A 25,691-nucleotide genomic window follows, 5' to 3' on the forward strand; every position below is an offset into this window, starting at 1 on the left:
TGACCTTGGTGCAGGGGAGGTCAGTTACCAGGCTTTGGCTGGGGGGCGGGGTGGGTGTTCGTGCTATTGAGCCAGAGCATTTGAGATGGACAGAGTTGGAAGAATGGTCCAATGTATCCTCTTTGGCAAGTGAGAAACCTGAAACCCGGAGACTTACTTGCCCAAGGACGCCAGGCGAGTTTGATAGTTTGATGCTGAGCCAGCGTCAGACCCCACTTCTCCCTACTCCAAGTCGGTGGCTGAGCCTCTGACCCCATCCGTGCAGCACTCGTGACCCAGCTCAACACCCACTGTCCAGTCTCTCTACCCAAGTAACAGGCAGAAGCACCCCAGCCGCTCCAGGGATGACGTGTGGCGTGGTGAGGTCGTGTGATAGAAGCACTTTGGAAGATGCCGGAAACCATAAAAGTGCTGTGCCACGATTGTAACTGCTGCTACCCTTCTTACCAATCTGGGTCATTAGCAGTGAGGAAAATGCACAGGAGGAGCGCTCCTGCACCGCCCTGATCGCCGTGTAGCTCCTAATGGAGCTGGGTCTCTTCTCCTGGTACTTTCCGCAGCTCCTCCCAGAGAGTGGGCCTGGAGCTGGGAGAAGCTGGGTGATTGAGAGCGGAAGCAGAAGTCCTGGAAAGGGGTGGGCAGAACCTTCCTCCTGCCTGGGTGTCCCCGGCCCTGCCCTTTCACACAGGGTGTGACTCCTCCGAAAGGTCAGAGGAAGTTTGAAGGGGAAGCGCTCTGCCCTGTACATCTTCCTCCACCTTCCTCTGGGCCGGGTTGGCTGCCGAGCTCTGATTTGGGAGCGAAGAGGCAGCATGGTGGGGCCGCTGTAATGTGACAGCACAGGCTGGTTTTATTGCTGATGTTATTGCCGGAGCCAATCTGTCATTCATTTGCTTGTTCGTGTATTCGTTTGTTCATCCAACAAACATGAAGTGAGCACAAACCGTATGCCGGGCACTGTGTGAGGATCTGGGGAGAAGTCATGTCTCCAGGATGCAGAGTGGCTAAGAATCACTCCTTTCAGCTCAAAGACAAGTGTCCTGAGCCTGGGGGCCCACGGCAAGCCCTGAATGGCACAGTGTCCCAGAGAACTTGAATCTGTGTCCTTGGAGAACAGGAAAAGGTAACTCCTGACTTTAGAGACATAAGGCCTAGACTCCATACACAATTGAGCTGAGAGGGGCCTTGGGGACCATTGTAGGGCAGCACCGTGTTACCAATGGCCCTGTGGCCAGATGGTGAAGGACATGCCCTGGTCCTTTGCCAGAAGAAGCCTTCTCCTGGGCCAAGGCCTGATGCTGAAGCTGGGCAGTCATCTAGCCTGTATATCCAGTCCTTAGGCTGGCATCCCCGTGTTGTCTGACTTTGCAGTCCTCTGTTTACATCCCAGAGCCTCTGAGCCTGATGGGGCAGAGCTGTCCCATTGCTGGGATGCCCAGAAAGGATCTGAATGAAACCCTGGAATGAAAAAGCAAACCTTCCAGAGAAACTGTCCAATTTCTCCTCCCATGCTTCTTCTCATCTCAGCCCCTCCACCCTACTTTCCAGAGGCAGCCTGGTGTCACAGGATAAAAGAGTAGATTTAGAGTTGGGTGGCACATAGGACACAGATCTCTGTTGACCTTCAACTTTCCCGTCCATAACCTGTATATGTTGTCACCTGTCCTGATCTACCCGATGGAGCGTTTTGATGGGCAAACGAAATAGGGTAGGGAGAGCATTGCATCAACACTAAAGTTGCTAGGGCTACAGAAGTGCTAGGTAAGTGTAAGGCTTCTCATTCTAGGGCTTCTGCTCGTCCCCCACTGCTCACTTCTGTTCCTTCTCTCTGCTGCCCAGACCCTTGACCCCACTACGGAGCCCATCCTTCTCTGTTCTCTCACTGCCCACTCCAGAGGCTGCTCTTCCCTAGGCTCTTCCCTTGCCTAGATCAAGACCCAACACAACGCATCTTAAATAATAATGACAACAGTAGAAGTGATCGTCTGACGTACCATCCATCATGTGCTACATACTAAACTTGGATGATCGCATTTAATATTTCCAGCAGGCAATAAAGTCAACAGCGTCTTCATTTTACAGCTTAATGAAGACATTCGTATAATATAAGGCTGAGGTCCAACCCTAGGCTAGAACGTCTATAGATTTCTTCTCTCCATTGCCAAGTGACGGGCTGACAAGAACACGGAGAGATTCGACAGCCTTTATTGAATGTCAACTAAATGCCAGCTGCTTTCACATTACGTCACAACAACCACCTTCTGAGACAGGTGCAGGATTCGTCTTCGACATCATCTGGTTGCAGGAGCAGAAACCCACTCAAAGCAGCAAAAAAGAGTGAAAGGGGGCCTTACTAGAAGTTGACAGAGAAATATCACAAAACTTGGTGGGGGCAAGTGTGGCCCCTGGGTGGACCGTGCTTTCTCTCCGGGGCTGCACGCATTCCCTTCTCTGCTCCCGTGTCTGTGTGCTCAGCACCCATCGTGGTTAACCCGAGCAGTGGGTTCAGCCTCCAGATCCATATGACCTTCCCTCTTAGCTCTCCAAGTAGATTAACCCAGTCTCTCAGTCCAAAGAGACATCAAGAGATATAGATTCCAGCTTAGGTCCTGTGTGTCCACCCTTGCTCCAATTACCTGTGACCTGCTGGAGGGAAACGGGGACTAATCAAACATGATGACCCAGGCCTCGCCCTTCCACAGGGGCTACGGGTAGGAGCAGATGTTTCTAGAGGGGACATTCCTTGACCTCAGGTGGTAGGTTCACTGTGCTCTTCACCAAACCAAACTGTCTCCAGGACATTGTGGAGATGATGCCCTGCTTTCGAACTCTGCGAGTTTTCCCAGAATCTGTGGGTTCAGGTGGGCCTGGAAAAATAAGATTGCCATTTGTGAACTCTGTGACGTGCCAGGCATTGAATGTACATTATTTTTAATCCTTACAGCATTACTGCAACATGTTATTGTCCCGATTTTACAGATAAGAAAGCTAACACCCAGTGAGTTAAGTAGCTTGCTCCCAGATCATCATCCAGAGATCATCCAGGCTTGGATCATCCAGGGTTGGGCTAATCTTTGACCCAGGCCTGTCAGACACCAAGACTCATGCCTTCTCTATAATGCAACCCTTACCAAGAAAAAGAACTGTTTTACTTTGATTCAGCTGGAAAGTAGACTCTTAAGAGGGCAAGGTTCTTCATCTCTTTGTTCTCTGATGTTTCTCAAGCAGCTAGAGTAGTACCTGGCCCGTGGTAAGTTCTCAGTAAAAAATTGTTGAGTGAATTTTACCTTGGTATCTTCTATACTCCTGGGCTCCCCATGTTTAGAGGGGGAAAAAGGGCACATTCTAATCCTTGGAGAATTGTCCACTGAAACACACTGGGGTGACCAACTGGGTGTGCCTCTGATCTCCACTCAACTCTCATAGTCCGCTTTGATGGGGGACATTAGGAACAGTCCCTCGATGTGGAGGAGTCCAAAGGAAAGTATGGTCCTTGACCCATCTGTGTTTCCTGTCTGGTACATCTGACCTAAGATATTTGGTCCAGTGAGGGGAGGAGGAGATTTCCCTGACACTGGAAAATCTGTTTCCTGGGACTAGGAAATGGAATGCCAAGGTGCTCCATCGCTAGAGAAAAGAATGCTAATTTCTGTTGGGTTTTCAGCCCCAGGGGTTGGAGTTTACCAAATCCTGGATCTCTTCCCATGCCTTTCTTGGTAGCCATGCCCTGTGTCCTCAGTCATCCGGTCAGCATTCACAAGCCCAGCAGCATGGTATTCTATAAGAGTGAGGATTTGGGGGAGTCCGGTGGAACTGGATACAAGTCTGCCTGGGCAACCGTGTGACCGTGGACAAATTATTTGACTTTCTGGACTCCATTTTCTCACGTTGTACGCCCCTGACACATAGTAGGCGTTTGCTGAATTTAAATTTTTCCTCTTCCATTCCTTCATTTCTCTTTCGTCTCCGTGGATGCCGCCATGAGCCTGCCTACCTGCTCCCTGCTAACCCTTGGGCTCAGTACATTTATAAAAGGATCAGAGCCCACTCTCCTCCAGTAACTGAAAGGCCCGGAGGCCCCAACCTCCCGCGACTCTCCACCACGGGGCCCCCAGGGGCCAACTGTGGGTTCCATCATTTCCTGTGACCGGTTACCCTCTGGATGCCAGTTCCCAGATTGTGCTTCCTATTTGCGCAACAAGAGTCCTAGAAAAGAAGGCAGAATGGCAGCAACCATGTTACCTTGTTTGCTCCTGCCCTGTAGTCCTCCCCCCGGAAGTAGGTGCTATGAGAGCCAACGCTGGGAAGTCTCTTGTTGATGGAGGGGGGCAGACTAGGCCACGATACTCTCTTTGCTTGTAGAAGCTGTGACCCGAGGATGCCATTACTCTTCAGTCACCCAGGTCAGCTGCCCACTGCCATTAGAACTGAGCAGGCCCCTTGATAAACAGGCAGGAGAGTCCCGGTCTGGGAGCTCCTCCTCTCTCCCCAGCACACACCCACACAGACACTTTAGCTGGGATGAGATAGCCGCTTGGCCAAGGTAATGCATAAAGAACATACCTTCCCTGAGCCCGAAGGGGCTTGGCACTGAGTGACTGGGTTGGGTCCTGGTCCTTGCTCCTGCTGTTGCCTATGGAACCCATAAGGGCTCCAGGCCCTCTGGGAATGGGGGGACCTTCTCCAGTCCCCTCCCAGTTTCTCGAGGATGGCATCTGGTAAGAGGAGTGCTTTCAGAGGAAGTGAAGATGTGAATATTAGCTAAGAGTCGATGCGAGCGGGCCTATGACAGCATGGTTGCCAGGCTCCCATCAGTTGGCTGGTTCTGTTCAGCATCAGCCAAGCCCACTCACAGCCTGGGAGCTACTCAGAAAGAGGGGTGCTGCCTTAGTCATCTCTGAACACCCAGTGTTTAGCACAGCCCTTGGTTCATGGAATGATCATCACTAAATGTTGGATGGATGGATGAATAACTGAATAAACAAATAGAAATTTTTCATTAGACTAGAGTCGAGATCATAGCCAAGTTTACTCTCTTCCTTCCCGGGGTCGCCATCTCTGTTCAACACTTCATCATCTCGCGCCTGAATACTTGCAAAGGCCTCCTCGTGACAAGCAGGGGCATTTAGGGGAATGAATTCTAGATTAGAAGTTGGGAGACCTGGGATTGGAACCATCAGGCCGGTCTCTTGCTTTTGGGAAATCACTGAACCTTTCCGGGCTTTGATTCGTTCGTGTGTCATATGAGCAGTTTGACCTAAAGGCACTTCAGGGACATTTCAACTCTCCAATTCTCTGTCTCCTCCTACCAAACAGCCCTGCAGATTAATTGTGATTGGTTACGAAAATTTTTAAAATCAGGAGATTTCAAGTAGAAATCCACGTTGCTTGCTTTGTCTCAAAAGTCAGAAGCGCTGACGACACTGGCCAACCTACTCCTCATGGCAACACTTAGCAGGAGCTGAGGAACTCCTGCCCCATTCAGACAAGTGTTTGCCGGTTTCCTTAACCACCACCACCACCCCCCCATCACCTAAGCCTGCTTTGCTTATTTTTGTGCCTGCCTGGTCCCTTAGGCATTTGAATTTGCAAACCTAGAGTAGGAAAAATAAAGCTTCTCAGTGCGGAGGCAAGGACACCCAGGATGGGGTGACAGCCCCAGGAAGCAGCTCGTGCTTAGCTGGGTTCAGGTGGCAGAGACTGGGGGTGGGAGCTTCCTGGGAAGCTGGGTGACTGGCGTGTGAAAAGAAACAGTAGCCAGTGCCCCAGGAGACTCTGCTTGCCCCCCCCCCAGAATTGTTGAGCCTCGCTGTTCCCCACTCCATTACCTCTCTCCCCCTCAGACCCAGGACCCATGCCAGGAGGATAACACTGTATAACTCTATGTAACTATATGGCCATGGCTCAGAGGTGGGAGGAGGGCCGGGGCTTCATTTTAGACTCTTGACAATGGTGATAATTCCCATTCCACTCCTTTCTGCTGTCCAGCCTCCACTAGTCTCTTTGGCACAAAGCGGGGCAGGGCGCATGAGGCAGTCCGGGATGGCCAATCTATTTGGAGGGGTGGAGTGAACATTCTCGCTTGTCTCCTGTACCATTTCTGTGAACAGCTGCACCTCAGAGCTCCCCGGGACTCGCCCCGTCCGTGGTCCCGAACCCAAAGTCCCATGTCTGACCGGGAGCGAACTTGTGACCCACGTGAAGTCAGGGCCATGTCCCAACTCCTTAGTCATCCTGCCCGAGCCCCAGGCAGCCCTGCCTCTCTGTTACCTTCTGCAGGGAGAACATCCCCTGCTTCCTCACTCACAGAATCTTTTCTTCAGACTTTCTAGTTTGTATGCTTTTCTTCAGCTGTTACCTTTAGTTTGATCAGTTATTCTGCGGTCTGATCTCGTCTTGTGTGTGTGTGTGTGTGTGTGTGTGTGTGTGTGTGTGTGTTGTTCTAAAAAAACATCTCTACTTCCTTTCCCCAGCCATGAATTACTCATCATTCCTCATTTGACACCTTTCCCTTTTCATACGGACACGACATACCTAAACTCTGGTTTACATGACGATTATGTTGTCACTTGCAGTGAGACTGTATGTTCTGGAAGGCTTTTGTGGTTTTCCCAATGTCCTTTAATCCAAATGGTGGATTTTGAGCAAAGTGGTTTTTTAATATTTTTACAGACCCCTCCCCCCTTCCCGATTATAAAAGGAATGCATAAAAATCTGTAACGTTTACTGAGCATTTACTATGTCGGGCACCACACCAAATGCTGAAATCGCATGACCTCCTTCCCTCCTCAGGACAACCCTGTGAGCAAAGTGTCATTCCTATTCTCTTTTCCAAAGAAGAAACTGAGGCTCAGAGAGATAAAATAGTTTATCTGAGGTCTCACAGCTACGAAGTGGGGGATGTGGAACTGAAACCATGCCTCTGAGATTCTAGACACCTGAGCTCTGTACTGCTTCCACACAAGATCATTCTAGAAAGTTTGGAAAATTCAGAAAAGCATAAAGGAAAAAATAAGATGTCTGTAAGTCCAGAGATAGCTGTTAACATTTTGATATATTCTCTGTATTCTTTTATATATGTAGGTAAGTATATACCCTTTTAAAACTGGGGACACATTAAATATTAAAGTTTTTTTAAAGATTTTCTTTTTAAGACTTCATTTTTAAATTATTTTTTAATGTTTAGTTATTTTTGAGAGAGAGAAAGAGACAGAGCATGAGCAGGAGAGGTTCAAGAGAGAGAGACACGCACACACAGAATCTGAAGCAGGCTCCAGGCTCTAAGCTATCAGCACAGAGCCTGATGTGGGGCTCGAACTCACAAACAGTGAGATCAGACCTGAGCCGAAGTCAGACGCTTAACCAACTGAGCCACCCAGGTGCCCCATTTAAGATTTCATTTTTGAGTAATCTCTACATCCAACGTGGGGCTCGAACCCACAACCCTAAGATCGAGAGTCACATGCTCCACTGACTGAGCCAGGCAGCCACCCTTAAATATTGTGGTTTTGATTCCAATTTTTTCCTACCCAATCCTAACTGTATTGTGACCATTTTCCTACGCTATAAGGAACTGACCACAACTCAGTCTCAAATATGGTCCAGGGAATCCAATAATAGCAGGCAACGAGAAGCAAAAGGTTGGTGTGATTTTAGAAGAGAAAGAAAGATACGAATGCCTGAGGCCTTTTCCTTGAAAGTGGACAGTCTGGAGCCAGCCTGGGTGGGGCGCAGAGGTCCGAACCTGGGATGAAGAGATCAGAGAGAGGGCAGAAAGCTTACAACTCTTGAATTGCCTTTGAGAAGTTCTCTCCCTCCCTCTGTGTGTTTGGATCCCACGTGGAGGTGCGGGCCAACTTGTGTTTGAAGTGAGAGTTACAAATGCAAGGTGGCTTTTACAACAGGCTCAGCTGAGGGCCAGGCATTCTGGAAGAAGATATTGAACACCCTAATTCAAGCCCTCTATAAACCTGAGTGGAATTACTCCCTAATGGCCGAGAGGCTGGCTCCGCCTGCTGGGTTGATGCTCTCATACTGGCCTCTGGTTGGAAAGAACTGTGAGGCTTTCCTGCCTTCGTTCTCTTAAATGTGTGTGTAAAAGAGGCTGGGTATATTTTATCTGTGGCTATATATATATAGATATATATATATCCATAGATATATAGATATATATATATCCATAGATATATAGATATATATATCCACAGATATATAGATATATATATATCCATAGATATATATATATTTTTTTTTTTTTTTAAAGAAACTTTTTGGTTAATCATCCAAGAATAGAGAGCAGCGAGGAGCACAGAGGAAGGAGGTAAGAAGAACAGAAGGCTGCCACCAGCCTTAAGATAATTAGCAAATGCAGGGCTGGGGGCAAAGACAGCATCTAGTGTATATGGCAGGACAGAGTGACGCTTGCGGTAGGTGACTCCTCTTTGGAATGACAGCCTGGATTGTCAGCCTTTTAAAGGTTGCACCAGCTGCCTATTATGAATTCAAGAGTGACAGAGTCCTGGCGGTCTCCATGACAGATACAGTCTTAGCCAAAGAATACTGGCATGTGTTCAGTGCAGGCTCCAGGGCTGAGGTACGAAGTCTTGGGTTCATCCATGTGCCTGTACCACCTCACTGTGTGACTCTGGGGAAGGCTCCCACCACTGTGCCCCTAGTCTGTCCCCTGGCATACAGGGAGATATCTATCCATGCACCTTTCTCCCTCCTAGGCCATCTTAGGAAGATAGATGAGAAAAATGGAGGGAGATGCTTTGGGTTTCCATGATGAATGTAGAGGGATCTTCATTCTTACACTGGTTGCTCCAGAATCTTCTGTAGCAACACAGGAAGAGAACAGGGTGCTACCATGACACATGTCACTTAACTGCTAAACTTGAGCCTTTTCATTCTACTTAATGTGTCAGATAATACAGTCCTGAATACCTCATAGGGTTATTACAAGAATCACATGGGATAATGGATGTGGAAGTGCTTTGTACACCATAGAGTGCCTACAAGTATGTGGGTTACAATTTATGAAGATTCTTGAATGAGGAAGCCCCTCCTCATTCGCCTGACTCCTCTGAGGTCGGGAAGGCTGTTTCTCCAGCTCATATAAAATTTGAGCCCTCTTTCTTGGGTGCAGTGGATTCTCACTATGCTGTAGATGGAGGGTGGGTCCCAGCAAGTATGAATGAGTCTCTCAACGTAGGTGAAAAATCTGGGGCTCTCAAGGGACTTAAAAGAGTCCCTTAGCTGAGGGGCCACCTGGGTGGCTCAGTCGGTTGAATATCAGACTATTGGTTTCGGTTCAGGTCATGATCTCACAGCTTGTGAATTCGAGCTCCTAGTCGGGTTCTGTGCTGGCAGTGTGGGGCCTCTTGGGATTCTCTCTCTCTCTCTCTCTCTCTCTCTCTTTCTCTCTCCCTTCCTCCCTCAAAATAAACTTAAAAAAAATTTTTTTAAAGAGCCCCTTAGCTGAGTTTCACTCTTGACCATGCCACCAGTCAACAGTGTGACCTTGAACAAGCCCCTTAACCTCTGAGCAGCAGTTTCCTCATTTGTTGTTGGTTTCTAATCACAAAGGACCGTTATGATAATCTAAGGGGAGAGTATGGAATCTATATACAAGTGTTTGAGAAGTTGAAAGCACTATCCACGTGTGAAAGTACACTGTTAGAGCTCAGAGGTGTTCCTGAGGATGCGGAGATAAGCCAGTATTCCATTAAGACTAGAAGTCCTAGAATCCTGCTATTACGTCAGTACTGGAAGGAGCCATAACTCGAGCCCCTCAATTATACTGACCAGAAGTGAAGCCAAGGAAAGCCTGTGGTTCCCGCAAGTACCCTGACCAGGTCAGGCTCTACTCTAGGGCCCAGGCTCCCCACATGGTCAGTGGGGCACCCTCCAGTTTACCTCTCCCTCATCCTACCACCGAGGAGTGAGGACTGAGACTATTCACTCTGTATATACTGTAATATATCCTGTGTTAGAGCATCTGGGATTTACCTCTGCCTTCCCTTCAAGCGGGATGTGAACAGTGCCTTTCATGCTAACATCCCAGAATCACCCCAGTTTTTGTCCCTGCCCTCGGACATCATGCACGTCTTGATAGACAACATTTAGGACGCCTGCCTGCAGGGCAAAGTGTGGAGCTGGGTCCTGTTCCTGGCGGGCCCGTGGCAGCTCAGGAACAGGGCTCTCCCGGAGAAACCGTGCCGAATCATCGCCTGAGCCACTGAAACCACAGGGCGTTGCTCTTGGGGTGTTAGGGAGGCCAAGGGAAGGGAAGGGCGGGGTGAGAACTGGCCGGCTCCCCCGCCGAGTCCTGAGGCTGGAAGGTGGAGATTCCTCCCCGGGGTGTGGCTCGAGGGAGGACGTGGGTCCCCGAGGGAGGGAGGGAGGGAGGGAGGGAGTGGGGCTGCCCGGCCTGCGGTGAGTCACGGCCCCCCCCCCCCCCCCCCCCCCCCGTGACCAATCGCTAGCTGGCCGGGGCGGAGCCGCCCGCCTTCTTGGGGGGCTTTGGTGCAGAGCCAGACTTGGAAAGGGTGGAGGCGTCAGTTACCCCAGCTGCTCCCGGGGCCCGGGCAAGGGCCGGGCTGGGAGCCGCGCCGGAGCGGAGCTGGCCGACACGTCGGAACCCGCAGGCCCAGGGCGAAGGCGAGCGCGGGGCCCGGTGGCCGGGCTAGCGGAAGGGGAGGCCGCCGCGCGCACACCGGCTGCAGGGCCGCCACCCTGGGCACGCAGTTGCCGGGCTCCTCCTGCCCGCCTACCCGGCCCGAGGTCACCGCGTGGGGGGCAGACCGGGACGCGGTGCCAGGAGGAGTCTCCGTGGCTCTTCCCTCTTCCGAGCCCTGGGCCCAGAGCCCCCTGTCCGGCTGGGGTTGGCTCCAGCTTTAGGACCCAGGAAGTCTCAGCGGGAAGGGGTTTGGGCTCTTCCCTAGCTGTTTCACTTTGCATCCAAGAGGAGACCGGGCACATGGGCCTGAGCCCCCAGTTGCTAATTCCCTGAGTCTCCCTCCCTTATGAAATGATCTCTCCGAGCGCCTGGGGGGCTCAGTGGGTTGAGCGACCGACTTGGGCTCAGGTCATGATCTCACAGCTCTTGAGTTGGAGCCCCGTGTTGGGCTCTGTGCTGACAGCTCAGAGCCTGGAGCCTGCTTCGGATTCTGTATCTCCCTCTCTCTCTGCCCCTAACCCACTCGCATTCTGTCTTTGTCTCTTTCAAAAATAAATAAACATTAAGAACAATTTTTTTTTTTTTTTAAATGATGCCTCTCTTCCACCTCTAGCCACCACCAAAGCAGGACACCAGGTCACTGCCGCTTTCTCCCTCCCACTTTCCTTCCGTGTGGCTTCTCACTTCCGGCTCTCTGGTCCCTACAGGAATATCAGCCCCTGTGCCCTGTTTCCCTTTTCTCCCACCCCCACCTGCACCCACAACCCCAGAATCAGAATTTCTAAGTTGACTGATACTGGCCTGTTAGGATAATATGGTCAAATGCAGTATACTGACTGTGTTGTTCAATGACCATTTTAGACCATGAAATTGACAATAGAAGTTCTCATCTAAAACAGGCTGTTTGTAGATCCATGACTATCTTTGATCTTGCAGATTAAAAAATGTTGCTGGCAGAAAGAGTGGAAACCTATTTTTCTTTTCCCCTCATCTCCAGCTTTCTTTATTTCTCAGATGCACAAAATTGAATGAATCAAAACCCATAGTTCATGATCCATTTTCTTCACTGGTTAATGCATGTCTCTCTTCACTACTTATTTATATAGGTTATTTACTAATAACCTAACAAAGACACCTGAAACCACCACCCAAGCCAAAAATAAGATCACTACCATAATTTGCATCCACCTATGTGCCCTTTCGATCCCATGCCCTCGCCTCCTCACCCAGTCCAACCACTATCCTGAATTTTGTGCTCATCATACTCTTGATAAATTTATGTGCACCTACGCAAATATATTACTTAGTTTTGCTTTATATTCTTTATTAAAAATATATACTATGTAGGGTCTGTTGGGGCTTGTTTATTTTCACTCAATATTAGGATACTAAGACTTATCCCTGTTGGGTGTGGCTGTAGTTTATTCATTTTCACTGCTACATAATATTCTATTGGTGAAGTTCTCACCCTGTTCCACCATTATGAATGGTACTGCCGCAGACATTCCTATTCATGTCCCCTGGTGTGTATGTGCAAATCTCTCCTGGGTATAGATCTCAGAAGGGAATTGCTAGGTCTTGGTATATGAATATTCAACCTTACAAGATAATGACAGGCTGTTTCCCAATATATTTGTAGTAGTTTTGCCCCTGCCAGTGAGGTGTAAGAGATACTGTTGTTCCATGTCTTCTTAAGTACTGGGTATCCTCAGATTTTTAAATTTTGGCAACTGAGTGTAAATATAGTATCTCTTAATGGTCTTGATTTGCATTTCCCCGATCACCAGTGAAGCCCAGCAATGGAAATAACACTGCATAGATCAGACCTACAAAAATTGCAGATATATGAGTTATACTGGGGCGCCTGGGTGGCTCAGTCGGTTAAGCGTCCGACTTCAGCTCAGGTCATGATCTCGCGGTCCGCGAGTTCGAGCCCTGCGTCGGGCTCTGGGCTGATGGCTCAGAGCCTGGAGCCTGTTTCCGATTCTGTGTCTCCCTCTCTCTCTGCCCCTCCCCCGTTCATGCTGTGTCTCTGTCTCAAAAATAAATAAACGTTAAAAAAAATTATATATGTATGTATACATGTATACATATATATATATATCTTAATATGTTATAAGAAATAAGAGGGTATTGAAAGAATGATGGACAAGAAACTCAATTCAGCAGATACCCAAATGGGACTCCCAGAAATGAAAAAATATAGTAAAGGAAATTTAGATTTCAATGAATAGTTTAAAAAAGAATATATCACAGCTGAAGATAATATTAGTGAACTGGAAGGGATTTCTTTTTTTTTTTTTTTTTTTTTTTTTTTTTTTTGTTTTTTTTTTTTTTAAGGAGAGAGAGAGCGTGGGCGGGGGAGGGGCAGAGAGAGAGGGAGGCACAGAATCCAAAGCAGGCTCCAGGCTCCAAGCTGTCAGCACAGAGCCCGACGTTGGGCTCGAACTCACAGACTGCGAGATCATGACCCAAGCCAAAGTCAGACGCTCCACCGACTGAGCCACCCAGGCACCCCAGAAGATATATCTGAAGAAATTACATAGATGATGAAAAAGACGATGGAAAATGTGGAAAAGGTATAGAGGCAGGAAAATAGAGCAGGGGTTGGCAAACCTTTTCTTCAAAGGGCCAGAGAGTACATTATTCTTTACAAAAACGGGCAGCAGGCCCGGTGTGGCTCATGTGTTATGGTCCACCCATCCCCAGAGCAGACTAAAAAAGATCCCAGTATACATTTAATTAATGTTTCAGGAGGAGATAATAGAGACAATAGGAATGTGACAATATTTGAAGAAGCAATGGTCAGTAATTGACACAATACCATCGTTATATTTATGATACCTAATGAATCCCAAGAGCGATAAATAAAATTGACCCTTAGATACATCAGAATGAAACTACGGAACACCAAGGATAAATTCCTTTAGAGTAAACCCAGAAGGTAAATTCCTTTTTAGGGCCTGACATTTAGACCAACAACTGATTTCTCAACTTCAACATAAAAGCCAGAAGACAGTGGAGTAATATCTCCAAAGCACTGAGAAAAGAAGTGCTAACACGGAATTTTAGCATCGGTGACAATCTTCCAAGAATGTCTTGCAGAAGCCTTTGCAGACACACAAAAATGTGTTTCTACCAATAGGCCCTTCACTAAAGTGACTTCTGAAGAAAATAGTTCAGAAAGAAGAAAAATTACCTAAAAGGCAGTCTAAAATTCAGGAAGGATACTGAAACACCAGGAATAATGTAACTTCAAAGTAAAATTTCTAGGCTTACACTGAAAAACTAGGAATAATATAAATTCAAACTAGGGAAGATGATGGGAAGAAAGAAAAGGAAACGTGAATGAAGACAATGGAAAATGTGGCCATTACAATCTTTTTTGTTGTTTGAGTTGTAATCTAGATAGAAAAAAGAATGACTATCGCCATTTATTGAGTGGCTACCCTGGAATCATTTTGATTTGTTAACATTCTTAATTTCACGTAATATGTGTAAGAGTGCCAGGCCAAAAGAAGGCGTAAAAATTGTAGTTTCTGTTATCACTGTATCTTTGTGCTCAGAACAAGGTCTGGAACTCAGTAGGCACTCATTTACTGAAGAATGAATGAAATGGGAGTGAGTATTGATTCTATTTAAAAATTTTTTTTTAAGTTTATTTATTTTTGAGACAGAGAGAGACTGAGCATGAACGGGGGAGGGTCAGAGAGAGGGAGACAAAGAATCGGAAGCAGGCTCCAGGCTCTGAGCCATCAGCCCAGAGCCCGACGCGGGGCTCGAACTCACGGACCGCGAGATCGTGACCTGAGCCGAAGTCGGACGCTCAACCGACTGAGCCACCCAGGCGCCCCTGATTCTATTTAAAGATGAGTCAACTGAGGTTCTGAGAAACAGCATGGTAAGAGGAAAAGCATCAACATGAGTATGAAATTCGCCTTTCTTACTTAGGAAATTTATGGTATTGAACATATTAATGGCCCTCAGTCGTCTTCTCTGTAAAAATAAGTCATGGAGTCCTTGACGCAAAATAATGCCCATTAAATGCTAGGTGCTCACTTAAATGGTAGATTTGGAATTTGACCACAGCTACTTTCCCCTCTACCATGGAGTAGATGTTTTTTCTCTCTTCTCTAACGCAAAAGTATCATGTAATAGCTGAGAATATGAGCTTTGGAATCAGGCAGGCCTGTGTTCATGGCCCAGCTTGAGCGCTAGTTAACTGTAGGACTCTGGGCCTCAGTTTCTTCAACTGTTGAGAGGGGATAATAGGAGCTATCACAAAAGGAGTTGTAAGACAGAGAATGGGTGCCAACCATTGTGCTGGAGATGACAAATTAGAGCCCAATTTAATGTAAGAGGGAGTAAGAGCTAATGAGTTGGCTCCAAGGGATGAGTAGGAAGAGAATGGCCTCTAACACCGGGCAAAAGATTAGTCCAAATGACCTTGAGTCCCTTCCAACCATCTTCCACAGTCACCTTCTGACCGGTGAGCAGGCCCTAGTGGCCCCACACCCAACAGGTCAAATGGGCTGATAGACAGCATGACATAATAACCACAATAATTGTATTTGAGGGCTCACTATGAGGCAGCACTGTGCGTCTTTATGTGGATTATTCACTTATCTCAAAATCTGGCCACCCATTTTACACCAGGTTACTATTATCCCCCATTTATCACTGCCACAACCGAAGAACAGAGACACGAACTAACTTTCTCAAGGTCAAACAGGTAGTGATGGTGGATCTGGGATTTGGGTCAGCCTGCTCACAAAGCCTGGGCTCTTGATCGCTGCACTGTACTCTAAGAGACAACAAGCCCTCATGTCCGGAAAGCACCCTCGAGGCAATATTGTGGAAGAAGTGTAGCCTTTGCCAAACTCTGATTCTGGCTCTGGTTTATTATGTGGCCCTAGAGAAGGTACTTAGCCAGCTTTCTTCTCTGTAAAATGGGGGCCATATTACCCACCTCCCAAGTTTGTCGGGAGGATCAAATGAGATAATATAGGAGGTCCTCGAAAAGACTGGAGATCCTGTATTTCCACTGCGAGTCAGGAAGGCCTTCGCTGTACCAGCTCTAAGCCGATGCCTGTGTGCTCTGAGCCAGTGATGGGGTGACCTTGGGAGAGTGAGTAGGTGAAAGCTGACATTTTCCCTTCTGCTTGGAAAAAGAACTGGTCCATGGCCCTGAACACCCTTCCACCACCACCCGTACCCACCTTGCCACACACATACACACAGAGCCTCGTCTATTTCCCCTCCCCTTGGCCTTGCCCCTCTGCCTTGCCACGCCACCTGTTCAGTGATGTGATGTTGTTCCAGGCCCTCCGTGGGCTGCCAGCCCTGGAAGTGTCAGAGGCCGCTGTCTGGACTAACTGACCGCTGTGCCACTCGGCCCCCACCTCCGTTACCAAGGTGGGGCTGAGCTCCTGATGGCAGCAGCAACTGGGCTCCACGGTCCTGAGCCTCCCTCTGCTCTTGCCTTCTGCCTGTCTCACCTGTCTGCACCAGCACTGTGCCATTGGCTTTCCTGTCTTCCTTACAAAACAAACAAACAGGGGCGCCTGGGTGGCTCAGTCGGTTAAACGTCTGACTTCGGCTCAGGTCACGATCTCGCGGTCCGTGAGTTCGAGCCCCGCGTCGGGCTCTGGGCTGACGGCTCAGAGCCTGGAGCCTGTTTCGGATTCTGTGCCTCCCTCTCTCTCTGCCCCTCCCCCACTTGCACTCTGTCTCTCTGTGTCTCAAAAATAAATAAAAAACATTAAAAAAAAAAAACCAAAACAAACAAAAACTGCGGTAAAATAGAACACAAAGTTTAACCTTTTAACCAATTTGGAGTGTACCGTTCAGTGGCGTTAATTACGCACACACTGTTGTGCAGCTGTCACCACCATCCATCTCCAGACTTTGTCATCATCCCAGACAGAAACTCTGTATCCGGTAAACAATAGCACCCCACCTTCTTCCCCCGGCCCCTGGCCCCCTCTGCTCTACTTTCTGCCTCTGAATTTGGGCCTAGAGTAGACACTTCATCTAAGCAGAATCATACAGTATTTGTCCTTTCGGGTCTGGCTTCTGTCACTGAGCGTAATATCCTCAGGGTCCAGGAATGTTGTGGCAGGTATCAGAATTTCGTTCCTCTTTAAGGCTGAATAATGGTCCCTTGTATGGATAGACCACATTTTGTTCATCCATCCATCCATCTGTTGGTGGATGCTCTCTTTAATCAAACTCCCTTGGGTCTATCATAACTTGCAGTAATATGGAGAGAACAGTCTCTTTCCTGGCAGCAGGAAGCTGAGGGGGGTCAGTGTCCCAGGCGGTGGGGGAGGGTGCAGCCCAGGGTGCTGGTTCTTTTTTATTTTATTTTTTTTTAACGTTTTTTTTTTTAATTTATTTTTGAGACAGGGAGAGACAGAGCATGAACAGGGGAGGGTCAGAGAGAGGGAGACACAGAATCTGAAACAGGCTCCAGGCTCTGAGCTGTCAGCACAGAGCCCGACGCGGGCTCGAACTCACGGACCGCGAGATCATGACCTGAGCCGAAGTCGGCCGCTTAACCGACAGAGCCACCCAGGCGTCCCCCAGGGTGCTGTTTGTAAACTCTGCTGTGGAGCCTCTTCTGAGCTTTCGCCCTTCTAGAGGTCTCTCTTCTCAACAGATACTTGACGTGAGCAACAAACCCCGGAACCTAGATGTGCTGGTTGGAAAGGAGAGCAGGGATTATCTGGGGCCACAACCTTGCCTTATCCTGCGGACCCAGCCTGCTGTGGCCCCAGGCGTGCTCCGTTGCCAGTACTGGAGACAAAGGGGCTGGGGGCTCCGGAACAACTTTTGTTTAACGTGCATATGTTTTTGAGGTTTTGGTTTTTGTTTTGTGGATTTCTTCTCATCCATCTCTGTCATTTCTGGTCTTCTGCTTGGCTCGATGTACTTGGGGATTTCTGTGTGCTCTGTGCTAGAAGTCGGGGGCTTCCTTTTTTTTTTTAACATTTATTTATTTTTTTGAAAGAGAGAGACAGAGTGCAAGTGGGGGAGGGGCTGAGAGAGAGGGAGACACAGAATCCGAAGCAGGCTCCAGGCTCTGAGCTGTCAGCACAGAGCCCGACGCGGGGCTCGAACTCACGGACCGTGAGATCGTGACTTGAGCCGAAGTCGGACACTTAACCGACGGAGCCACCCAGGCGCCCCTGGGGGCTTCTTGATACAGGCATGTCTGTCTTTATTTAGGCTTCTCTGGGAGTTTCCCTCAGGAAGGGCCCCCTTCCTTCCTTTCCCTGAATCTTCCTCGCCCTTTTCTGTTCTCCTTTCTCTGTTTCTCTCCCTCCTACACCCCTTCAGTGCACCAGCAGCTGCGCTGTCTCTGTCTGGACCACAATCTGTACCCTCAAGGTGTCCACAGGCTAAGAGGGTGACACATACCGACATCACACCTACCCTCAGCATGTCTCACAGGTACCTCTGGGAGGAAGTGGGAGAGCCTATATTAATCCTCTGAGGTCATCAGGACAGGAATCCCCAGCTCCAGAGTCCTGGGTGGGGCCTAACAATGATCTGACTGTTTTATATGGGCTCCTCTCTTGGTCCGTTTTCCTGTCTCGCCACCTGCCTTATAGGACCTGGTAGCATGTGGTGTGCCTCAGCTTCTTGCTGGCTCTTCCTGCGGTTGCCTGGCCTTCACTGAGTCATGTACCTTTCAGATCATGTTTTATAAAATTGGTAGAAGGAGGGGCGCCTGCCTGGGTGGCTCAGTCGGTTGAGCGTCCGACTTCAGCTCAGGGCACGATCTCGCAGTCCGTGAGTTCGAGCCCCGCGTCGGGCTCTGGGCTGATGGCTCGGAGCCTGGAGCCTGTTTCCGATTCTGTGTCTCCCTCTCTCTCTGCCCCTCCCCCGTTCATGCTCTGTCTCTCTCTGTCCCAAAAATAAATAAACGTTAAAAAAAAAAATTTTTTTTAAATTGGTAGAAGGAGTATTATCATCAGTCCTGTCTACCTTAAAAACCCGTCCCTAAGATCACACATCAGAGTGCTTTGAAATGGTGAGGCATTGCCCGGATGTGAGTTCTTACCACAATCTTCTTTGATTCTCATGAACTTTACTGCCTTTCTGCTCAGTCTTGCTGATACCACTTACAAGGAACCTCAGGCAGGCCGTTCCCCGGATACAGCTTGCAAACGTTGGAGATTCTAGAGAAGTCCGTGAATGGGGAGTACCACTGTCTTCCTGGTACATAGAGCCAGGGCCCAGGGCTAGGAAGCATGAGAACAAGGTGGCCGGAGGCACTGGGGGCCTCTGACAGAGAGGCAGCCTCGTCACTTTGTTTTCATTGTTGAGTAGCTTCTTTTTTTTTTTTTAATGTTTATTATTTTTGAGAGAGAGAGACAGAGCACAAGCAGGGAAGGGGCAGAGAGAGAGAGGGAGACACGGAATCCCAAGCAGGTTCCAGGATCTGAGCTGTCAGCACAGAGCCCGACGCAAGGCTCGAACTCACGAGCTGTGAGCTCATGACCTGAGCCGAAGTCGGACGCTTAACAGACTGAGCCACCCAGGCGCCCCTGTTCGATAGTAAGGCAATTCATCTACATCCAAGAGCGGTGGGCCTTTGTACTCTAAAGAAGTGATGATCCTCTCAACTTCTGTCTGAGGTTGGCTATTCTCATTATCTCTACTTTTCAGATGAGGATACGAAGGCCCAGGAAGAATGGATTTGGAGGAAGGGTGTGCTGAGGCAGAGGCAAGCCTAGGGCTGCTTGGGAAGAGCTGTCACGGGAGAGCCTGTGGGCTGAGAGGGGCAGGAGCCTGGCCGACTCAGGGCTCGAACTCACGAACCATGAGATCATGACTTGAGCCGAAGTCGGACACTTAACTGACAGAGCCACCCAGGCGCCCCAGGCAGAGCTCCAGGAGGGACGGGGCCCGTGAGACTGGCTGCTGTGGTGCCCTGAGCCCTTCTGGTCAAACTGGATTCCCTTCTGGGTTTCTTAGATATTTCTTAGGGCCTAGTGACCCGGGGCCATGTGCCAGGCTGACAGCTAAGTGCCCATAAGCCACCTTTATGAAGATGTTTGACACATGCCCCCTTCAGATGAATACGGCCCGTGGGCGTATGACCTACCCAGCAAAACTTAGGGTGTTTCATGTCCCAACCACCTTTTCACTTGATACCCATGTTTAGGGGCAGCTCTGGAAAGCCTCGAGAAAGCTCCCCTCCCCTCGTGGTGTGGGCCGAGCCCAGCAGGGAAAGGCCAGGCTGTGAGGGAGCTCTCCCTGGCGGCAGCTGGCAAGCCAGCCTGCAGGGCGGATCCTGGCGGTGTGGGATACACACAGGCGAACAGGTAAAGGAGGTATTTCCACCCTTCATTGGACACCGAATACGGATTTCTTTGTATCGCGTGCCTCTCCCTGTACCCTGCTTTTCCGCCGAGACTGCATAGCCTTTTTGTCCCAGGGCCCAGCCCCGTGTTTGACTCAGACGTGCTTCACTGTAAAATGAAGGGGTTTGTCTTATATTGTCCCTCAAGTTCCCTTCACGACTGTGATTCTGGAATTCTGTGAGATGTCTGATACAGTTGGTAGGAAAAGCGGAGGGTCTCCTCCCCGAAAAGGCCGGGAAATTGACTGGCTAGTGCGGTTGCCAGGGATGATGAAATTGGGATTGGGTCCGGCCCGCCTCCCAGCTTGTGATCAGTCAGGACCTGGCCCCGCGCGGCTCTGAGAAGGTAGCAGGGCGTACGTGGGACTTACCTACAGAGGTGCAGTCATTGCCGCTTCTGGGTGTAGCAGAGTCCTGCGCGGCTCTGTCTCCTTTCCGTCTCTCCAGTGTGAGCCAAGCTGGCACCAGCTCTGGAGGAGGCATCCAAGGGGGTTCTCACACGATGCAGAGAGCTGCCCATGAGTCTGAAAGGGAATTCCTTGGCCAGGTGGCCCTGTTCAGCAGACAGCTCCTGCTAGGAGGACGTGGCAGGATTTTGGCACTTGGCAGTCCTCTGCCCCATCTGGCTCCTTTGGAAAGAGTCCTGACCCGGGGGCCTGGGAAGGCGGTGCGCTAATGTTGGCATTGAGGGTGGGCAGGGGGGTGGGCCTCAGTCCTGGGGAGCAGCCCCTCTACATATCACTGCGGGGGCCTAGTCCTCTCCCTGCCCTCCTTGCAAAGCAAAACTCAGAGTCTTTGGAAGTCTTCGCCCTTCCCAAAGCAGCTCAACTTCTGCTGTGTTCTCCCTGCCTCCTACGGTTGGGTTGGCTGGGCATTTTATCTTCCGATTTCCTTCCTAGGTTTGGCTCACCGCCTGAGCAGTGTCTTATCATCCTATTAGTGGGGCCTTCCACCCTAGTCTCCCCGGGAAGAATGGGGACCGTCAAGATTGCCCACTGTCGGGGCGCCTGGGTGGCTCAGTCAGTTGAGCGTCTGACTGCGGCTCAGGTCATGATCTCGCTGTTCGTGGGTTCGAGCCCCGCATCGGGCTCCGTGCCGACAGCTCAGAGCCTGGAGCCTGTTTCAGATTCCATGTCTCCCTCTCTCTCTGCCCCACCCTCCCTCGCTCTCGCCGTCTCTGTCTCAAAAAAAAATAAATATTTAAAAAAATTTAGAAAAAAAAAAAAAGACTGTCCATTGTCTTTCCCCTAGAACCTTTCTGTAACCGTCTCGGTGTGTTTCACCATATGCCCCTCCTGCCTTAGCCCGTGAAACTATTCCCATGGGGAGAAAAAGGCAGTTCGCCCTCCTACCCCTCTGTAGAGCCAAACCTCGGTTTGTTCTCATGGAAACCGTGGCAACCTGGCCAAGAGGCCACTTCTTCAATCTTGGAAGTTCATGTCCCAAAGCCTTGCACTCACACCTGTGAGCCCTCTGGCTCTCTTTTTTCCAAAGGGGGACAAGAGCCTCCGATTTTTCAGATCTGCTAAGAGGAGAAAGTTTCAAACCAACCAAGCCCTAGGTGATCGTTGCACAAGCAGGTTAGGGTCTGGAGTGCGAAAAAAGGCAACATTAGCTGGGAACCCTGAAGAGTGTTCTGGGGTGTGGTCGACACTTCTTTTCTTTCTGCTCTTTTCTTCTCCCCCCCCACCCCCCACACGTACTCAGTCACTCAGAAGACGAACGTCGGAGGCGGTTATCTGTGAGCTGCCACCAACTGCTGTTGTTTCTTTTTCTTCTCCTCAACATGTTTGGCCTTCTCGCTCTGGTGCTACCTTTTAAAGCCCAAATCGGGAATCCAGGGAGCCACAGTGATGAACTGCGGGAGCCCGGTAGGAGAATTCCACAGCCTTAGACGGCAAAGTTTCCAGGCCTCACCGCCCTGGGACTTCCCCCACGGAGGAGTTCTCTTTCTGGCCCTGCCTGTTGGAGGAGGTGGGGGGAGGGAGAGCCTGGCGGTATGTCCTCAGCTTCTCTTTCTCGACTTGGCTGCCTGCAGAGGGAGGGTTCAGTGGCTGAGACCCTGAAGGGAGAGCATGGACCCCTCCCTCCAACCTTCCAACCGAAGAGGATTGTTCTCTGGTGATGGAGAGCTTACAGATTTGGAACAGCTGGCCAGGGTGTGTGAGCCTTGTGGGGGGGGGGGGGGGGGGGGGGGGGGGTGGACAAGGGGACTTTTGCAGAAGCAAGTGTTGGGCAAATAGTGTGAGACTGCCTGCAGAGGTCTGGCTCTGCTGGGCCTGAGTCCCTCTGTGAATCCTCGAATCCTCGCACAGTGGCGGGGCAGAAGGCAGCCATGTGGCCAAGAAGCTGGACTCCAGCCTCTACTCCCTACCCACGTTCTCTAGGCTCAGAGTGGAGGCGAGGTGGGATAGTGGAATATCTTGCAGCTTGTGGTTGGGTAGGACTAGCTTATTGTGTTCAGTTCTGGACTTTTCCGTTTCTGTGGACCCTTTGAAAGGAGCCAGAGTCAGACTGTAGTCCTGGGTGCCTTTCAGTCTGTCCAGGCTCCCAGCCCCTTCCTCCATCGGGCCGCTCCCTTATCTGTGCCACATTGGGAACTTGGCTGAGCGTACCAAATCCCGACTCTAGCTTTTAGTCCATGGAATAGTCTCCTATCCTTTCTCTTCCCCCATCTCGTTAGAGCTCCTCACTTCTGGGGCCTTGGTGTTAGCCCTTTGCCTATACCTCAGGCACAGTTAGATGCTACATATTTGGCTTGGCCGGGCAAGCTCCAGAAGGCTGTGGGAGGGGGCAGGTAGACTCACAGAGTTCATCCTGTGTGCCCTCGGTCCACCATCTGTGACCCCAGTGACATGGATTGGCGCTGTGTTGGTGCTCGCCGTGAGAGCCCCGGAAGTGCCCAACCTGCTTCTCAGCACATCTGTACCTGCCCCTGCTTGAGCCAGTGGGCGCTGGACAGGGCTGATGGGTTCCAGAAACTACTACATAAAGAGAATGGAACTCCATCCAATCAGGCTGTTGCTAAAGTTGTGAAAAAGAGAAGGAGAGGGATTTTGAGATTGAGACAGATGAGGGGGGCGGGGGTAGGGGGGGTGATAGAGAAGGAGAGAGCGAAGGAAGGAGGGAGACAGGGAGACAGGGAGAGATGGGGAAAGTGATATACACAGATAGAAAAAAAAAATAAAGTGAGAACCTTGGAAATGAGGTATAGGGAAGAAAATGAGATGGAAAGAGTTTGGAACGAGGTATTTTTCCTATGATTTCTGGCAGCACAGTGCCTCAGATAGAATCCAGAAAGAAGCCTTTTTTGTCACTTCCTCCAGGCCTCCCCCCTACCACCGTCACCATATTCTCCCAGACTTTTCCTTGGAGGTACTGCAGTGGTGTTTAAAATGCTGTGTGTGGGAGTTTGGGATCGAATGGGTGTTGGGAGAACTGAAATTCTTTGTGTTTACCTTTGCCTCCTCCCTAGAGAGTGGGGGACCCCTGCAATGACGGCTGGTCTCCCTCTACCTGCACCAGAAGAGCCCTGGGATGGTGTCCTGGAGAACAAGTGAGATGTGCCGATCCGTTCGGTCTACCAGGGCCCCAGGAGGGAGGAGGGGGAGATGAGACAAATGGCGAAGGAGTGGTTCTTGGGACTTACAGGTACCTGGTTCTCTCTGGAGATTGGGTCCCCTTCTGGGAATCCCGTGCTTCTCCTTCCCTTGGAAATGGAAGCACACTGGAACAGAGAAGGGTGATTCATTCATCAAGTCCACATGTTAGGTCAGGCACTAGGGCAGGGGTTGGGATAGAGAGATGAGACAACCTTTCTGCTCACTTGGAGGAAGAATACGCCGTACCCTCCACTCTCTCTCCTCTTCCAGCTACAGTGACCAGCTGAGGCTGAATCACCTCTTCGCCTGCCCTTTGTCTCTTTCAACAATGGGCCCTGTGTCCATCACCACGGATCTGAGCTCTCTTGAACAGATGTTCTTTCTAGTCCATGACTTTTGGGAAGCTTCCTCTACCTTGGGGGTGTCTGCTTCTCTTTGTCTTTCTGTGTATTCCTAAGTAATGGCCACTCTGCTTGAATTAATACCCTGAGACTTAGGAACAGAGACGCTAACGTCTGGGACACCAGCCTTCCCCTCAGCCTACTCTCAACCGTCCAGGATAGTGCCCCATACTGGACCCTTTCCTCACCTCCTCCCTCCTCCCTTTGTACCCTACAGGAACAATGGGATGCTGATGACAGTTGCTTTGACAGGCTTAGCAACCATGACTACTCTGCTCTTTTGACCCCAAGGTATTGCCAGGACTGATTTCCGTCCCAGGTTCTGATTTTCCCAGCAAGACTTTGTCGGCTAACCCGGGCTGTCAGTTAGGCCTTCGACCTCTCCTGGGGCAACCGAGGATGCTTTCCTGGTGGTAAAGCTGCAGCTGCCCCCTTCTGCCCTCTCTCCTCCTCATGGGGTTGTTTTCCTCAATACCCTTTCAGAGCTATGGTGGCAGCTGGAAACATTCAGTTATAATCTGAGATGGAAGAAATGGGAACAGTTCGTGGGATTTGCTCTTAGCACTGCCCCAACTTCACTTTTATCTGATTCACACGCCCATCAGCGGGAAGTTTTGTTTTTTTTTTTCCCCTCCTCCTAAGGATATACCAAATCCGAAAGGAGCTGGAATAAGGTGGAAAAAGAGGGCTGATAAAATTCTGCAGCATCGTTTGTATTCCAACCAGCTATTTCTGGAAGGTGACTCTCTTACTTAGATGCTATTTAGTAATTGTCAACCTATTGCTTGTTTATCAAAATTGGTACACATTTTGTGTGTGTGTGTGTGTGTGTGTGAGAGAGAGAGAGAGAGAGAGAGAGGGGAGATTACCACATGGGCTAGTTCCTTCCACTCTCTTGCCCTTCTTGAGATGCCTATGACCTACAGCCCATTTCGTTTTTCTTTTTTGTTACTTTATTTGGGGTTGGACGAGTGGAGAAGGCAGGGGGCAATAGTGCCCCATCTAGGGGCTCATCTCTGGTCACTCCCTACCTGTTCTGCCAAAAACCTTTCTTCCCCATGTGCCTGGCGCCTTGAAGACATGGGTGTCCAAGGAGGAATCAATCTGACTCCTAATCATCCTTCAGCATCTGAGCCTTCATTGCCAACTCCTTGGTGCCAGCTCGGGGTCCTCGCCACGTTGACCTCAACTCTAAATCTTGTGCAGGATACCCCTTCACCCCAGAGCTCCCTGAGGGGTGAGAATTGGATGAAAGTTCTCTGTGTAAATGGGGAAACACGGGTCCCCTTCAGAGGTACCTCTAGAGGCCATCCCCTGCAGACCTGCAGCCAGGGGGACGCCGTGGGGCTGGGCTCCATTCCCGTGACTCCTGGTGGAATCTCCCGTGTCCTCGCCCTGATGATATTGGCGGCCAATGGGGGCCGATGGCGGGGGTGGGGGGCGAGGGGGATGTGAGGAACGTTGCTGGCTGGAGCCTGCCTTTGAAAGGAAGCTAGAAGATGAAGTGGCTTTGCCTCCGCTTAATAATGTAAGTGGTACAGAGGTGGGGGACACCGAGTTTGGCCTTTCTCCTTGCGGGGCTGGGGTGCCTACACACCTGTATGAGCAGGAAGCCACACATTCCCTTCTTGAAAGGA

General features: G+C 50.0%; 1 protein-coding gene across 1 annotated transcript in view; it reads right to left on the minus strand.

Moving 5' to 3' along the window:
- Window positions 1-215: 215 nt before the first annotated feature.
- The window catches only part of ETNK2 (ethanolamine kinase 2), a 407,034-nt gene continuing 381,558 nt past the window's right edge, over window positions 216-25,691 (minus strand). The window contains exon 10 of the transcript XR_007458826.1: window positions 216-225. The gene's annotated coding sequence lies outside the window, so the exon portion shown is untranslated. The remainder of the gene's footprint in view (window positions 226-25,691) is intronic.

This window comes from Panthera uncia, chromosome F1, assembly GCF_023721935.1.
Source record: "Panthera uncia isolate 11264 chromosome F1, Puncia_PCG_1.0, whole genome shotgun sequence".
Taxonomy (NCBI): Eukaryota; Metazoa; Chordata; class Mammalia; order Carnivora; family Felidae; genus Panthera; species Panthera uncia.